General features: G+C 43.6%; 1 long non-coding RNA gene across 5 annotated transcripts in view; it reads left to right on the forward strand.

Moving 5' to 3' along the window:
- The window catches only part of LOC118175572, a 237,581-nt gene that overhangs the window by 115,502 nt on the left and 104,199 nt on the right, over positions 1-17,880 (forward strand). For all 5 annotated transcript variants that reach the window (XR_004755020.1, XR_004755019.1, XR_004755023.1 and 2 more), the window contains exon 3: positions 8,518-8,618. This is a non-coding gene — a long non-coding RNA (uncharacterized LOC118175572). The remainder of the gene's footprint in view (positions 1-8,517; positions 8,619-17,880) is intronic.

Here is a 17,880-nt window from a genome sequence, read left to right on the forward strand (position 1 = left end):
TGAATGCAAGTTGTTTACCTCACAATCCATAATGGATCCTAAAAAAATACAGTTTTATTTTTCTTACAGGCATCTAGCTAATGGATGAAGTAATGTAGTGAGGCTATTGTATTTCATTCAATAGCCTATATGTAGATTTGTTGTGAAGGATAAAATGTTCCCTCTTCAAACACTAGTCTACCGCTGACCTTGTGCGTTGTGCTGTGTGCAGCTAACAATACAAGCGCAGACTATAGGCAATGCGAACACAGAAATGTTTGTTTGAATAGCAGAGACTTCCTCCATAGCGCATGTGCCAATATTTGCCTGTGTATAAGGTACAAATTATTCACAGTTTTTAAGGTTTGAATGAATACCTCCAATTTCTAACTGTCCTGAAAAAAAAAGAAAAGGTTGTTTGTAACTTGCCATGCATGAATATTTGGGCTTAAAATATTTCAAAACCATGATCTCCCGCTCCTCTTTGTGTATGGGTATATATGTGCTTCCACTAACCACACTCGGTGGTCTTCCTTCTCTCCCTCCAGAAACAGTTTTATATCTGAAGAGTAACAATCGGCATCCATGCAGGCTTTTAAACCCAATGTTTCTAACTATGGGTGAAGTGAGTTCTGTTGATAACCTGTAAAGCATTTTCATAACTTATGAGGTGCAAAAAGATTAGCTGAACTTATGATGGTATTATTCTGTGCTGTCAGTGTATTAATAGAGCGCGCTAATGGAGCTGTTCTCCCATCTCAGTGGGATGGGATCCACCTCATTTCATTAACCACCTGAGAGTTAGATATCTTGTCTAGGCTGGTTGTTCAGGATCTTTCTGAAGTCTCTGCACTGTGTTAGACATCTCAGGGAATGACTAGTCTCATACTAATGCTGATATCCAGATAGATGGAAGGAATAATCTGTCTTCCTGCAGATGCCAGTCACCCTCGGGGTACACCTTCAGGGGACGGAGAGACTAAGCCCCTAACTTGTAGCTGGCTAAATGTAGCTCAGAAGCTGTATTCCGATTAATTAACAAATTAATGAGTGTGTCAGTGGACTGGGGCTACATGAGGCAAGTCCTTAGTACTCAGCAGAACACGAATGTTTCCTGAACAGACATCAGTTCCTGTCCTCAGAAGGGAACTGCCTGACAATTTCACTCTGCTCTATCTTCAGTGCAGACCACAAGGGGTTCCACCTGATATAAACATGGAAGAAAAGCACCAGAGATGATACCGTGGCTGATTTCAGCACAATTAGAACCACCTTGTCATTCTTACTCAGAGGAAAGATAGTCACAAATACTGTGTCCTAAGACATACGGTGTAAGCATAAGACCTATCATGTCTTACTTACCAGGCAAGTAAGTATAAGGTATGAACAGAATGGGCCTGGATTTCTTACAATTTTAACACCACAAAGAGCTGGAGTATGTTCCAGTTAGGGAATAAAGAACTTGCCACTGCCCAACCATGGACCGCTACCTGATACCATGGAAGATCCTAGTCCTTACTCCTTTATTTCTTATTTTCAGAATGTCCCTGATGTTTCCTTCGGTGCTTCTTCCATGAGATTCCTATTAGGCCAGTGGAGGGCACCAGCCCAGATGAAATCGTACAGATCCAGCACTAACTCTGTGCCCTCTGGCTCTTCTTGGCCCCTAGGCAATGTCTCACCACAAGCCATTAATGGCAGCAGTGCCACCCTGCTGCTTTGCACATACATAGGCTTGCAGAGATGAATAAGATCCTATAAAGATGTTCAGTGTCTAATTTCAGACATCTGACTTGGGTGTTAGAGATAAATGGCTAGAACCCCTAAAGCTCCTTGTAAAATCAGTGCAGAAGGATTTGAAAAGATGGTAATTCATGCCAGGCAGGATCCTAACTTAGCTCTTCTGAATCCAGAAGAGCTAATCACTGCAGAAGGAGCCTAGGAACATGACCCACTAAACTTGGATGCCCAAGATGTCTCACATGAGTCAGTGTGAATAAGAAATGATGCATTAAGACGTTATTAGTATCTGACAGCCTTTTGATCATGGCATGGAGTGCAGAAGTGAAGGTGGGATCGGTGCCAGCCTGTCTGACTCTGGGTTTGTTCCAGAACATGTCAGATCATGGTGTCCTGCAGCCACCTCTCCACAGGCCTCTTCCTCCTTTAATTGATAGACACAACCCCAGAAGTATTAAAACTATGCATCCTTCTCTTGAAGTTTAATTTATCTAATTTTCTAAAAATAAAGAGTTCCCATTTTGTCATTGCCAAGATAAAACTCTTTCTTCCACAAATCCCATCCTACTGCCCTTCTCTTGGAGCAGCAGAAGCCTCTCAGGCCTCACAGGAGCGATTTTCCTCCAAATCTATTTGTATCTACAATCTCCACACTCAAAATCTTCCTCTGGGAACAACACCTTCTCAAGCCCATGGTGGAAGCCTGCAAGCTTCTGTAGGCCATGTCCACCTGAGGCCATCCAACAGAATTTGCTCAGCTCAAATGCAATTTATGGTGCAGTTTTGGCTACCTGCTTTCTGCCTGCAGCTCCTGTTGTCTGTGGCTTTCACTTCAGGCCCCGTAGGTCTAAAATCTTCAAGAATAATCCTCTGACAAGAGGTTGCCTGCTCCTCAGGCACCAATGGCTGCTTCTGTCCTGCATCACCCTGATGGGTACTACTCTCCTTTATGACTGGTATGATCAGAACCTTGCAATGATTTTTCCTGGTAATCTAATGCAGATTTTCTTTTGTGTGCAGCGGGGGGAGCATGAGGAGGGGTATAGAAGGGAAGGCACCCAGGCAAACCTCAGTAAGTGTGTTTAGAGGGATGGTATTCCTGCAACGAGCTCTGTTTGACTGGTGGAAAATGTCTTCTTCATTGATAGTAGCTAATGCAAAACACACCGCCTGCAGCTTTTTATTTTAATGTAGACATCTGAAAGTGACTGTATGATGGAGGGAGAAAGAGAAAGGTTATGTGTCTTTGCGGGCCCAAAATGGCAGTATAATGAATATAAAAGCTATCCTCTCCTCCTCTAATATATTCACTCACCATTCCACCCTCTTTTCTAGTGACTGTAAACAACATTTGTCATCAGCAATGGGCTACTTTTCATTATAAAACTGATCTGGAAACTACATTTTTATTTCATGTACATCAGCGGTGACGGGGGAAGAAACAGGCAAGGGGAAAATATATGTCGCTTGCAGGAGAGGGACCTGGGACAAGTGTTGCCTGTGCAATTCTTGGGATCATTCATAAGTCTGGCCTCCAAGACAGAAGATGGTCTAATGCCTCATTAAATCCTACTGAGCCAACGATGATGTATCATACCCTTTCAATCTTCAACTAAGTAATGCAGTTAAAAAAAACTAATTTGCACATGTTTAATGCATTCATTAAGCTATTAGTCTTTCAACAAGAGATTTAATAGCAAATTAACAGTTTTTATGAAAGAAAAAACAACAACAAAACTCCCCACTTAGTAGAATTACTTTTGTGTCAGAGCACAATACAGGGTAATGGGCAATTAGGGGTTTCAGAGAGGAGGATGGGAAGATGGGTTTAATTTGTGTTTGGTTTATAATTAGCTGGTGCATGGTGCTTAGAATGAAATGAAGTGGATCCCCTTGGTGGGTAAGACACTGATTTGGCCAGAAAGCACAGGGGCTAATAAAAATGAGGAAGATGATGGTTGGAGCTAAAAGAAATCAGAGGTCCATGCCTGAGAAAACATTCTCACATTGTATAGCTTCCCATGCTCAAGTCAGATTTCCTTGTGGTCAGCTTCTGGAGACTGAGCTTGTGGTGACTTGGCATCAAAGCAGGTCTTGCTGGAGCCTGTAGGAGTTTTGACACTAGCTGATAGGCCAAGCTTCTTCAAAGCACAAGCAGTTGCTTTGTGCATTGTCTCATTGTAACATTTAAAACTCAGCAAAGTCTTTATTTTAGGCCTGGGCTTAAAGATGAGCAAACTCTTAAGCATTTTGCTTAATGAAGGTGGGTTTGTTTAGGTCCAAAGCCTGAATTTCTGTCTGAATCCTTTTTAGCAGATACATGCCAGTGCAGATGGCTGGCACAAGGGCTATTTTGTGACTTTAGGTTTCTGTAAGTCCCTTAAAAATATGTAAATCAATCCATCAATTAATTAATCAAATCCTTAATGAGAATACTGAAATCCAGGGCAAAAAAATTCTGAGAGAGACTGAAGAATTGCAAACTCAAGTTGTTATCTGAATTTACTGAAAATAAATATAATCCATTCCTTGAAAAGGAAACAAAGAAGTGGAGCTGTGCTTGTTTGCTTGTTTATTTTTAAATGCTATTTCTAAGTTTTCTGTTTCTTTGAAAAGACAGTTGACAGAATATTGAACACCAAATCCACAGGATTCTTGGGCTTTCTTTTTTTTTTTTTTTTTTTTTCCAGATAAACTTTAGAATTTTTTTTCCTATCAGAAAAATTCTTTAAGGGATCCTACACTGAGCTTTGATTTTCAGCTGGAGAGAGACAGAAAGAGAGAATAGTATAAAATCAATTTCTTAGAGGTCTGAAGAATCATAAATACAGTTTGAATCAATAGCCTGTGTGTGAGAGTTTGTGTGCGTCTTCCCTCGCACACATCTATTCAAGTAACTGCTTTCCCATATTCAAATTCTTGCTTTCCAAAGTGGAATATTAGTGTGAAGCAATGGATCTGCGATATAAATCAGCTTTTCCAAGACTTCTTTCTGCATAGAGGATTCCCTCCTCTCACCGATACAGATTTTATGTAGCTACAAGTGCATTGGCATTCAGGACAGGAAAAGACCCCTTATAAAAAAGCACTTTTGTGCAAACTTTGTGGGCTTTGAGCACCAACCTAAAATTAAGCAGATGCTTAAGCCCAATCACGTGTAGGCAGTGCAGCCACATCTCAGTGTCCTTCAATCTCTGCAGGCAAGGCCACGTTAATTCCTTGCATCACCACGGACTCAAAGAGGAGTTTTGCAGTGTAACGATTCAGTAGGATCCTTAGGGCTCAAGGCTGAATGTATTTGCATCCAGATGCATTGTGTTCTGAATGCTGTTGTTCCAATATTTACCCAAGGTAATGGATAGTAGTAATAAGACTTTGCACTTCAGGAAGGGATGCTCAGAATTAACAAACTGGAAGTGCACCTTGGCTGCGGGAGCTCCAGGTAAACATGGGTTACTCACAGGTTTTTTTAAGTGGGAGATTCTTGGCTGTGTTTGGCAATAAAGCAGAGGTAAGTGGGAGATTCTTGGCTGTGTTTGGCGATAAAGCAGAGGTAAGGGGTGCATGGCCCTGCAGAGGAGGTTCCTGGGTCCTGGAGCCTGGGCTGTTATGGATGTGTATTAGTGACAGAGGGTGAAGCATAGAGCTCTGTGCTACAGCTTTTTCGATGTGCTGCTGAAACATCACAGGAACTTGGGCTTATATATCTCTAGGCTAGAGGCTGCTGACTGCTTGGTCCCGTGGCAGCAGACATAATGCACGCTCTCAGTGTTATCCCGAACACACACTTGTTCAGCGACTGCTGCCAGCTCCTTCTCTCCACCTCCTTCAAGCCAAATGCTATTTTCCCACTTGCTCCCCTTCCCCATACTTACTGCTCAAGTTCAGGGGCTGGGGAGGGCCTCAGCCACCTGCAGCCCCTGCTGGGAGTGGGCTTCACCCCACCGCAGCCCAGGCCCAGGCCCAGGCCCAGGCCCAGGCCCAGGCCGCACTCCTCTGCCAGGCCGCTGCCTCTGAATTGCGTCGTGTCAGGTTTTTCCCCGTTGAGCAGCTTGGTGTGTGGGCTGCTGCCTGCTCTCTAAAAGCTTCTGAGATATTTGTGGCTGCTCTGCGTGTTCTGATTCGGTTGGAACAAAAGTAATTACTGAAGGGATGGAAAAAAATGCATGCATGTATGTGTGCATATGTGTGTGTATATTGAGAAAATGTTTCTGAAGTGCACCACAGGACTGCACTGTGTTTTAAAGGAAGATGTTAATATGGTAACATTTCTGTTCTCGAGGCACAGTGAGGGTCCTGAATGAGGAAAGTACCTTGAGAGAGTCTTTGAATATTTTGGAAATTACACCAGAATCACAGCGCTGCCCTAGAACTTCTTTAAGCTGTCTTACATATACTGGGATGCAATGGTGATGGAGCAAGCCTCCTGCAGGCTTGTGAGGGAACAGTTATGGTCAGAGGGCTGATAAGATCCTGCAAATGCATATTGCGAATGTAACATTGAATAATTCTTCTATCTGGTATTCAACCTGCTGGGATTAATTTCACCTATGCAGAGAAATATGCACAGAGAACCTGCGACTTCTGCTATACCTGGCTGTAATGGCTGATAAGGCAGATGTACAAATTTCCCTAGCTGCCCTGATGCTGTGGCTGAAGATATTTGAAATCATTCCGCCCTCAAATCAAAGAAATGTTTCAAACTTAATCTGTGAATACTTTGAGCTGGATTTAGGGGTGAAATTTGCCTAATGTACATCCTCAAAACCCAGTTTAGGTGGTTTCAATGAAGTTTCAGTTTCTGCAGTGGGTCACATTACACAAATTAAATTCTCCCAGTCTCGAGTGAACCTGCCTATCACTTTGCCTCTGAGAGATCAGCAGCAAGAGCGATTGCACACACATGTCTAGGAAATCTGTCTACCTGTTATCCCTCCCCTTTGAAGCACAGCAAAAAGCTGGGGCTAGCACAGCCAGTCTGTTGTAATTGAATTTCCCTGCCTTGTGTGTTATATTTTATCAGGCTGGGCTCTTTCAGCTTGCAGTGATGACTTGGAGGTATTTGCATTGCACAGGGCTGCTGAGGAGAGTGGTTGAAAAATGGTGTGAAAACGCTGATAAATAGTTCTAAATGAAAGCAATTTTAGCAAGAGAGCCCGTAGGCGGCCTTAGTCTCCTCTTTGGTGATTGTAACACTCCAAAGATAGAGCTTCCAGCAGCAATGGGCACACAGAGACAGAGCTGTGGCACAGAACACCTAGAGCTGCAAGAGCCAAGATTGGCTTTGCTTTGCCTCACAATTGTTTGAGTCCAGCTGGATTAATTTATTGGCCAGATTAAAGCCCCTAAATGTGCACACCCATTCATGGCTTTCTTCTGCCCTACTAATGGCAAATAGGTGAAAGAATTTGGAGCTGTCAGCCATGGAGGATACAGCTCTTGCTCTTCACACTCATCCACCACTTGCACCAAAGGTAAAGGCAGTAGCAGCCTCTCACAGGTGTACCTTATTCCTGGAGCTAACATTTTAGGGGCCAGCTGACATCCTGCCATGCTCAGGCTCAGGGCTGTTTACCTGTGCCTGCAGCCTGGCTGTCTTTGAGTCTGGAGCAAGGGATGTGGGAGTCTGCAGAGCTGATATCTCAGGGGGTCACCACGGATGGAAACGAAGCTCATCCCTAGGTTGTAATTATTTGATATTAACATTCAGACCCATTTTTAAGTTATTTTAAGATGTTTTTAATATGAAAATAAAAAGCTAAGTGATTCCTAGGCTTGCATTAATGGAAGTGAGAGGTAGAAACCTAACGCTAAAAGTACTTTTTTTTTTTTTTTTCCCATCTCCAAGTACATATGGAAATAGCTCACTCTAGCCCCTTGTACTTAAGGATCCATTTGTGCTGCTGCCTCAGCTTCTCCTGTGGAAGGCAGCGAGTTGAAAGAGTGATTTAGACACTGTTAACGCAAACGAGAGGAGACAGGCCAGTACTTAGCACGACAGGCTCCTCAGAAAGTTTAGACAGGGAGAAGCTGTTTCTTTTCTCTCTGTCATTTCCCCTTTGCAGCCTGCAGATGAGAATTTCATAGTAGAATAATTCAAGGAGAAGGAACCCCTAGGTAATTCGGCTCCAGTCATCCGGCAGTCCTTAAACTCCCCAGTCTTTGTGGATCAGCTATGTGTATGCTAGCAGATGCTGTGCATTAGTACATTTAATAGAAAGGAAATTGTCCAGAATGAGTGACAATGCATATTCTAAATATCCAATAAAAGTATTCAACAGAGGAATTCAGGAAACACAAAATTGAAAGGGGCTGAAGGGTGATGTCCCTGCTCAATTTTATTGTGTATTCTAAAATGCTCCATGCTAAATTAGTGGGTTTGATGGAGGTACTGGAGAGTAAAGTGAAATGGCTTACCCATGCAGCAAGCTGGCTGACCGCTGCATGGTCTGACATTAAAAGGTACTCACCTTCAACGTATAAAAGCAAATGGGAATTCAGATCCATAAGGACTGAATTAAAATCGAATGTAGATCACAGATTTTTCCCTGCTGATAACACCAGTTAAATCTAGATTTTTGTATGTGCATTTCAGTTTAAGATCATGAGATAAGAAATGGCTTTATCTACTAAAGTAAAAGCTATCTTTGTGCAGAACACTAGGGAAAAAAAAATCTCTGCTTTACATGCTCAAAATGTATTTTGGGTAAACTTATATAACTCGTGGATGAATTCTTTCTCCTGACTTCCCTTTACAGGAATGAATCTGACCTCAATATTCAACAATATGTTTTCCAGATAAACTTGGCCTGCATTACAGCATCCATCCTTTGGGTATACTGGAGAAATCACTCCAGCTCTCTTCAGCACCCTGGGCAGCACGTGGACTTCTAATTGTAGTGAGTAACCTTTTAAAATATATATATATATTTCCTTTTCTGGAAGTCCTGAGGCATAAGATCATTCTCCTAATCCTAGAAATAACTTTTTTTGGGGGGACTGACTACATTAACACAAGGGAATTGGCTTGAGGTTCTAGGATAAAGGCTATCTATTGTGTAATTCTCTGTATTAAAGCCATCAGACAACTATGTGGATTCAGAAAGTCAAAAGGATAAATGTCCTGTGACAAAGGAAGAATCAAAGGTTTCCAGATACCCACTTAGGTTATGAGTAGACCTATAAAGAAAGGGACTGATCAGCAATGAGAACAACATCTCAGATGAGCTGTGGGGATAAAGTGAGAATTGCGAAATGTCAAGGTTTTAATTTCCTTGCAAAGGAAATTCTTTGCAGAGGAAATTAAAACAAACAGTAGAAATTCCTTGCCCATAGAAAGAAGGAGAATGTAATGAGAGAAGAAATACTGACACCATGCAGGAAGAATGGCCCCAAGTTTAAAAGTAATCTTTGTTTGTCCTCAAAACAAAATGAATAATTTTCTTTCAATTTCAATAAGGATGTTGATAATAACCATGGCATAAAGGTGGGACACGAATGGAAATAAGTGTATGGACGTTTAAATTACTATAGCTGAGGTAGAAGTAAAATTCAAGCTGCTTGATATAATGATAATGAGAGGAACAAATAGCTTTTATTTCTGATATCTGCAAGGCCTGTTTTACAGAATGTTGGTTCAATAGCAGGTTGATACTATATAATGGAAGAATTGTAAGCATGGCATGTGTATCTTAGAGGAAAAAATGATCAAGGCATTTATAAGTCTATTAGTGTGACCTCTGTAGTATGCAAAAACACTTTTGAAAGACAAAATTAATTAGAACACTGTAAGGTGGATCACAACTCTTTCTCCAAGAAAAGGCTGCAAAAGAATGTTGTGGTATCTTGCTTTGAGAAGGTAACTATTTTCCAGCAGGTTATTGTATTTTACATCTGAATCCAAATAAGCTAGAAACACTTGATACATGCAATATGAAAAATACTCATTGAGACATTAGTAGGTGAAATGAGGTTAGATAAGAAGACTGCTACCAAAAGAGGTGAGTTCTCCAAGAAAGAAAAAATTTCAGTGGGGGTGGTTGGTAATAAAATTGTTCAAGGGCGTCCTGTCAGATCCAGTTTCATATTTTTCATTAATAATGGAAATTGCCACAAAACTGAGTGGAAATTGCTTGTGCTAGGGTACTGGTAAGCATTGGACAAGTGAACTGAGAAATCTGAGGAGGAAAGCAATGTTTATGAGACAGAGAAATATCTGGATATGTTAGATCACCTTCGAAAAGACCACTGAGGCATCGGTATGTGATTGGAACTGTGGAAAAGACAAATTCTAAGATAGCTCATGCCCCATATGTCTAATAAAGCGAGAGAAAGCAAATATTTTTGTATAAATACCTGGTACACCTTCAGCTGTAATGCTAAGTGCAGTTCTAGACATCCTTGTCCGATGTAGAGTATTTCAGAGAAGAGCAGGTTCTTGGAAGGAGTAATGGGATAATGAAGTGGACGGGGAGTCAAAGACTTGGATTTTTAAGAGAAATAAATAATTGCTGTTGCTTAACAAGTGAGGGGTTTGTGGAGGATAAGAGGCATAGAAGGATTTATAATGCCAGGGAAGGAGACAATTTGTTAAGCTCAAGGGTAGCACTGACACAAGAACAAAGGAATGTCAACTAGCCATGATGAAATTTAAGCTGAGAAATGCAGACATTCTGACTTCTCCAAGTCAGAAGGGAGAGCTCTCCTGCAAAGCCTCTCAAGGGTGGAGAAAACTTGAGATTCATCCCACCTAACTTTAGACACTTGATGAAGGTACTTACCTTAGGGATTTAGTCATACTAGACTCCCCTGTAATTAATGTAAAGAGCCTCCTCCAGACGGTGACTCAGATTTAGGTGCATTGAATCACCTCGGAGATGTTTCCCTGCATTGACCCGAGGTCCAAGGTAACTAGTACCTACTGCTGAAACCCGGGTTAAGTCCCTAAAATATGATGGGTGGATCTCCAAATGCAAAGAACCAATTAATTGTTGGATGAAGAATGATTAAGAGATCATATCGAATGATGACCTGCCAGAGCAAAGACATAGGTTGGAAAACCCAATTCTGATTTAGAGCACTCTGATACTTCAGAGTTCCTACATACATCAATTCAGATACCCTTACAGCCTACTTTTACTTGCTTTTAAGCCCCAAAAATGTTTCAAAAGAAGGGTTATTCTGCCACGCTGTACTTGGTTTTATCTTCAGAACCACGTACAGCCTCTGGATTCCACGTCGAATTATAACATGGTCTCTGGTGGGAAGTTCAATTCTGGGAGGAAGGATGAGTTGTGCCTGGTGCCTGTGGGCAGTAGGTTTTGTCTCTGCTGGAGAAGAGGAGAGGCAGGATTACTAACTTCCAGCCCTGTGAAATTAAGTCGAGATTTAGTGCCACAAATATACTTAATTTTGTGTAAATTGATGCATTCTTTACTAACATGGGTGAAGCTGTCAGGATCTTCAGGGGTTGTTATCCCATCCCCTCACTATTTTAAGGTGTATTGTGGCTCTCTCTATGAGATGTAGTAGGGTGAACACATTAGCAGGTCTTCTGTTGTACGCTAGTTGTTATAGCTGGGTTGTAAAGAAATTACTCTTATTCTCACTAGCATATGAAGATCAAACCTCTGCGACTATGCTTTTCAAAGTGCAACATTTAAATGCCTCTTTCCAGGCCTCTTGCTAATCTTTTTCTCCATTTCATGAAGTGGTGCTAATTTGAAGACATTTTAAGTGCTCAAGAAAGAAAGCTGGAAGTGGAGGTTTGAAGGTGACAAGGCCTCCAGTGAGGGAGAGGAGGAGGAGAGGGAAGCTTGATAGCGCTGCCCTTCCAGGGATTCTGCCATTAACTGCATTATTTTTCTAAGCTCATTAAATAACCCTTAGAACTGTGAAAAGGTCAAGAGAGAGGGGAAGGAGCTGAAGCTGCCTGTGGATTTTGGTGGTGCTGCAATTTCCTAAGCAAGCAAAAGAAGGAATGAGCGCAGGGGGAATGTTGAAGAGGCAATGAAGGAGGGAAGTGGAGAGAAGTGTTGTTTTTTCAGCTGATCCTTTTTCTTGGAGCATTTCCACCCCCCTCCCTCTGAAGGCAGTAATAGGATTTGCTGGAGATGCTGAAAGCTCCAGATGAGGCTTTCGGCAAATTTTATCCTTTCTCTCTCCCCCGTTTGCTTCCTCTTTCTCCCCACAGGTGCATTTCACGGGCTTGCCTCTGTGCTGGGGAGAAAGCAGGTCATGTGGAAAGAAGGCAGCCAAGTGCAGAGACCCAAAGAGAGAAATGATCACGGGGAAAATTACGGGTTGTTTCCTCACTGTTCACCTGCCTTGAGTGGTTCACTTAATTAACAATGCAAGTGTGAGCTGACAGATTTGGCAGGGAACAATAATGCAGTGGGAGGTGATGGAAAGTAGTCTTGCTGGGAAAGTTGTTCCTGATTTATAAATACACCTGATTATTACAGAGTCGCCCATTAATGACTCTGTAGTTTATAGCAACATTCCCTGTTCCCAACCCTTGTTTTCATGGTGTTATGCAAAGGTGGCAGAATTTGTCTCTGGGAGCTGAAATTCATCTTGCAGAACAGCTTTGTTTTCATCAATTAAGCATTTAAAAAACAAAACAGAAAAAACCTGCCTGGTTTCCTGTGTGCATGGGAGTCAGCTAAAGGTAGAGTTTGGCCTGCAAACATAGGAAATGTCGCAGTTTTATTCTTGGAACAGAAGATGGGTCCCAGGAGGCACCGGGCTCAGTTTTGTTGCGTCCTTGGCTCTGAAAACCAGCACAGCGTCCAGCCGAAAAGAAGCCTGGTTCTGGTCTCCTTTACTCTGACAAAGATCAGGTGCTACTCCACCAAGTCAGGAAATTACACTGGTGGAATAAAACCAGCAGGAAATCAGATGAGAAACCAGCCAAGCAGTTGAAAACTAGGACATTTAAACTCGAATGTATGTTATTTTCCCATAAAATTAAAGGCATTATAGATGGAAACATAACCCACCATCTAAATATTAATGCTTTGTAAAGTTTGGATGTAAACTCTGTAATTTGGGCCAATGTCTAACAGGGAAAGGAATTGAGCTGGCTCTGCTGAGCCAAGGGAGAAACTCCATGCAATCAGGCAAAGCAGACTAATGATCTGCAGCTTTCTCTGCCCAAGCTGTTTCTCCAGTTTCGTGGCTGATTGGGATTGCTGGCAGTCCTTGTCACAGGCTGCAGATCTGGCCCCCAGAAAGTCCTCGTATTTGGATTAGGCTCAGTGCTGGGTCCCTCGTTCGTGTCTGCTCCTGGCTTTGCTTTGGCCGGAGCTCTCGGGAGGCCGTGCAGAAGCAGCTTATCCTGCGGGCTCTCCCCACGCCAGTCACCCATCCAAATCCCAGTGTAGCTCTGCGGTAGCTGCTCTCTGCAGGAGCCACCTGCTGCTGCTCACAGCAGCCAACAAGCTGTGGTCGTCCAGGGGCCAGCTCAGAGACGCGGTCCGTGCCATGGCACAGGTACAGCCGTGTCTCGCCTACCGCTGGCCGCTCTCTGTGAGCTGAGGATTGGTTTCTGGTTGCTCTAAAAGCCGGTCACTCGTTAGGAACACCACATGCGGGAAGGCCTGAGGTAGAAAGGCAGTTTGTTACTTTTTAATGGGTTTGACTTCTAAGCCATATTACAGGACGTACAGAGTTGTCTCTGCAGGTCAGAAACCTTCCAAAGAGATTATTGCAAGGAAGAATTTCAGGCAGGTGCAGAGGTGAAGGTCTCCAAACCCACTGATGCTGTGCGAGCCTGGGACATGAGAAGCAGGCTGATCTATTTGCAAATCTCTCCCTTAGCTGCTGCAGTCAAATTCCCTCGAGCAAAGAAAATGTCTCCTTTTAATTGGCTGCTGTTTCTTAACTTCTGAACGGTAACATCCAAAGCAAAACAAACAAACAAAACCTAAACAACAACAAAAGGCAAGGTTTCATACTGAGCTGCTGGAAAAATCAAGGGCAATGCTTCCAGAGAAGTGGATGCTATTTTAGATACTGTTGGTGATCTTAATATAAGATGAAATGTGAAACTTGCATGTGGGGTAGTCAGGTGGTAGCAGGACTGCAGGACTGTGATGTGTCAGTGAGCAAGAACATTGCTGGGGTCTCAGGTCCAAGACATTCCCCAACAAAGCCCCATCTGCGTGCAATCCAGACGCTGTCTCTCATCGGGTACACCCCTGCTCCAAATGCAGCGTGTGCCATGGGATTTGACACAATGTTGGCCCTCTTCTTCGAAAAGAAGTTACTCAGAAATTCTGCACAAATAAGAATCCAATTCTTTGGATTCTATATGAATAAATACACAGTATTGTGACATTTAAAAATCTTTTTTTTTTTTTTTTCCCCTGGCTTTCCAGAGCCAATGAATATAAAGCTTAAATTTCTGCCCTTTGCCTTCAGAAAGCTGGGGGAGCTTGTGTATATTTATCTCAGTGTAGAAACTGTGTGAAAGCTTCATTTGCATCGGTCTGAAACCGAGCAAGATTGTTTTCTAAGGTCAAGGCTATACCTGCCTGGGAGTGGGTTTTTGTAACTGGTGTTTCAGTGCAATAAGGTGAGTTCACAATATTGCTGATGGGGTCTCAACAGGCTGAGGCTACTCAATTCTTATGAAGAGATTGAGATTAAGGTCAATCAGATTGGGGTGTTCAGCTTTACTTGGCACGGCTGAAAATCCCTTTTTGCACTGCTGGCTGCTGAGTTCGCAAAGAGGAGAAGAGTGATGTCTCAATGTTAGGACATGCATTTCCCCACCTACAAGCATGTGAGGACACACATAGTCAAGCAGCACATCTGTAAAGCAGGGGAAGTATTTGGCGTGCGCTCCCCTTGGGATTAGCACTTCAGTAAAGCAGCGTGTTGAGCCAGAGTAACACGTCTTTATTTACCGAACAGATTTTGCATGTTCGGTTGTGTGAGTGAGTAAGTACAAGACAGAGATGAGCTTCTCTGCAATTGGAACAGTTTCTTTGTCAGCACTACGGCTCCTCCATTTAATTCCACAAATCTGCTGTAATCAGAGTGGCTTCACCCATCAGCTCAGCTGAGAGCGAGCGAGCACAGGAGGAGGAAGCGGCTCTTACTTTCCAGCTCTCTGCGTTCTCAGGCATTGCATCAAAGTGGCATGGAGCCTCCTGGGAAAGGGATTTGCTATAACTCATGTCAGTCCCAGCCACATTATGTTTATGGATATGATAGACTGAACACTGAAATTACCATTTGCACAAATGATCACACAATTCCTTCAGGCCTACTGTGTCCCTTTAATAGTCCAATCTTTCAATAATGAAGTGGAGATCAGTCAGGACTCTCTGGAAATCCCATCTTTTTCTTTCATTTCTCTTTTTTTTCTCCTCCTTTTTTTGGGCCTTTTTATTGCACACATTATTTTTGCCCTTTCTCGGAGCCAGATCCATTTACCGAGAGGTTTTAAGGGAGATCAGAAATGAGATTCTCAATATTCCGTTAATACTCCAGAACTAGCAACCTGGCAGAGACAATTCATTGCTGCTTGGGGCAATGAGTCATGGAAAACTCCGAAGTTAGAGAACTGCATACAGAGAAAAGGGAGGCTATTCATGAGGCCTCAAAAACAGTGCAGGAAAGATACTTTAGAGAGCAGGCTTTCCTTACTGACTTAATACTGGTTCTTACACTCCCTGCTCCATCTCCTTCAAGATCATACTCCGTTTTAGGGTACCTCTTGAGATCAATACACAGGGCCAGTTAACTGATGGTGTTAAAGGCATGAAGTGTATTTGTTGCATGGATCCAATGACGAGCTGTACTAATCAAAAAAGAGGGTTTGACCCTCTCGATTTTATTTTCATAAGTGGCTGTACTAGAGTTCTATTCACCTGTTTCTCAATGAAAACGTGTCTCTGTGAGAAGCAACAGGACTTTTCCTGAATTTATTTTTTAAGGACTCAGCCAGAGCTGAGAGGTGTAAGGCAGAGCTGGTAGAAGTGGGCTCTGCAGAATAGGTGAGAATATGGCTTAAGATTGCTCTGAAACAGAACAAGTAGAGGTGAGGAAACCTGCCCTTTGAGGACAGGCTTTGAAGCACTTGGCTATGGTGCTTGACACAGGGCATGGTCTGGAGAGGTGATTGGAGAGCTGCTGACAATGTTAGAAGCCTCTGCCAGTTATATTTAGCTAATAATCCAGGGAATTGGGAGCAATAAAGAGAATGGGCCCTAGCAAGGAGCTGGGCTATGTATCCTGATGTGGACTGCAGCGCCCAAACAACATGCAGAGGTGGTGTCAAACCACAAAGCTCTGTGGGAGCTGGTGGACAGGACTCTCAGGAGACATAAATCAGGAGGTTTTGATGGAGCTGTACAATGAGAAACTTGGGTCTTGCTGTCTGTATGCAACCCGTTGTTGATTTTTTTTCCATCTTTCCCCTTACCATCTCTTTCTGTCCCCCCACGGTGCTTTACCCTCTTTTCCTTGTCTTCCTTTCTTCTTTTCTGTACCATATATTTCTTTTCTCTTCTGTTTAGCTCCATTCTCGTTGCTGTGCACCTCGTAGTTTCTTCAACCACGAGATGTATCTGGTCACTCTGAGAGCAGATCATGCCCTGAAAATCAAACCTGCCAAAGACGATGGTCAAAGCCATTAGAAAGACTGCAGCTTGAGCGCATCCCCTCTCCAACCGCTAAATGCGAGCACCGAAGTTCCTGTAATAGTGTTGTGTTCAGGAGCAAATCCTGCCTGGAAATCTGTTTGCGAGGCCTCTCCACAAGGCTTTGCCATGTGCGCGAAGCAGCTGCAGGAGCCGGGAAGGTGCACGCAGAACTTCAGCAGTCTCTTGGTGGGGGATTCCGCTCCTGAGCTGGAAGCCTCCATCTCCCCACTGCCTCTCCAGTGGTGGGAAGCTGCCGATGTATTTGTTTTTAATTATTTCCCCTGTTGCATTCGCTCTGTTTTCTTGCTTACGTTAACACAGCTCTTCTCACTGCGCTCAGCTGCCCATTTGTCATTTCAGCTGTTTGACGTGTCGCGGTAATCTATGTGCACCCAGCCTGCTGTGCATCGATACTTACTAATGGAGCTTCTTGTATGCAGAGGCTGTTTGCAATAAAAAGATAATGAAGAAAACTCCTTGACCCTGGCCAAGCAGTTAGCAGAAATCACAGCTATCGACGGGGGTATATCCGCCATCCGTCCCTGGGTGGGGAGGAAAGAGCCCATAGGGGAAGGAGAGGAGGGGAGTTGAAAGAGAGGGAGTTGGGCCTGGGAAAGATGTAGGGGAAAGGAGGAAATGAAATGGAGAAACAGGAGGCACCGAGGGAGGTGTGTGCCCGAGAGAAATCATTGCAGGGAAGAGGAGGTGGGCAAATGGAGAACAAAGTACTGGGGGGATTGAAGCTGGAAAGGCAGGGGAGGGAGAGTGGGAAATAGAGCGAACAGAAGGGCAAGTGTGGGGAGGAACAGGAAAAAAGGCAGAGACAAAGAAAGAAACAGAACTGCAGTAGGTGGTGGGGAGCAAGAGCCTGACTGTGAGGTAAATGGCATTGGTCTGTTAATAACCTGTGGGGGATTGGCACTGAGGACCCAGTTTGATGACGAAGTGGAGCCGGGCTGCTTTACACCACCCGTGTGTGCAGTCTGATAACTTCCAGAGCGCACTGTCCATTGCCAGCGGTTGAGGATTTGGCTCCATAACTACAAGTTTCTGTCCCGTGGCAGTGATGCTGTGGAGTCTCTAGGCAGAGCACAGCTCCTTGTTACATCCAGATCCTGAAGCTGCCAAAACCTGCAGCTGCTCTACAGGTTTGTGTTAACCTCTGCCCCTTCGTTGTCACACGGATCTGGATTGAGTCACCTGAGGCTTCCCATCCAAGAGCTCATGAAGTCACCTCTGGGGACAAAATTGTGTGAGAGCCCAGATCTCCGTGCATGTTGAGCCTTCCTAGCCCTCGTGGGAGCTTTTATCATCGTGGGGTCACTTCTCCAGCCCTGTGCTCTCAGGGGTGCAATGGGGAAGCCTGTCCCTGCCCTTAGTGATCCACCTGATCAGAGGAAATCGGTAGTGTACCAAGGTTCTGTGTCACAAAACCGAGACTTGACAGGCTTGTCCAGTCAAGGGGGAGCTGCCTTCTGTCCAGAAGACCAAACTCACTGTGCGTAAC

Source organism: Oxyura jamaicensis, chromosome 17 (genome assembly GCF_011077185.1).
Source record: "Oxyura jamaicensis isolate SHBP4307 breed ruddy duck chromosome 17, BPBGC_Ojam_1.0, whole genome shotgun sequence".
Classification (NCBI taxonomy): Eukaryota; Metazoa; Chordata; class Aves; order Anseriformes; family Anatidae; genus Oxyura; species Oxyura jamaicensis.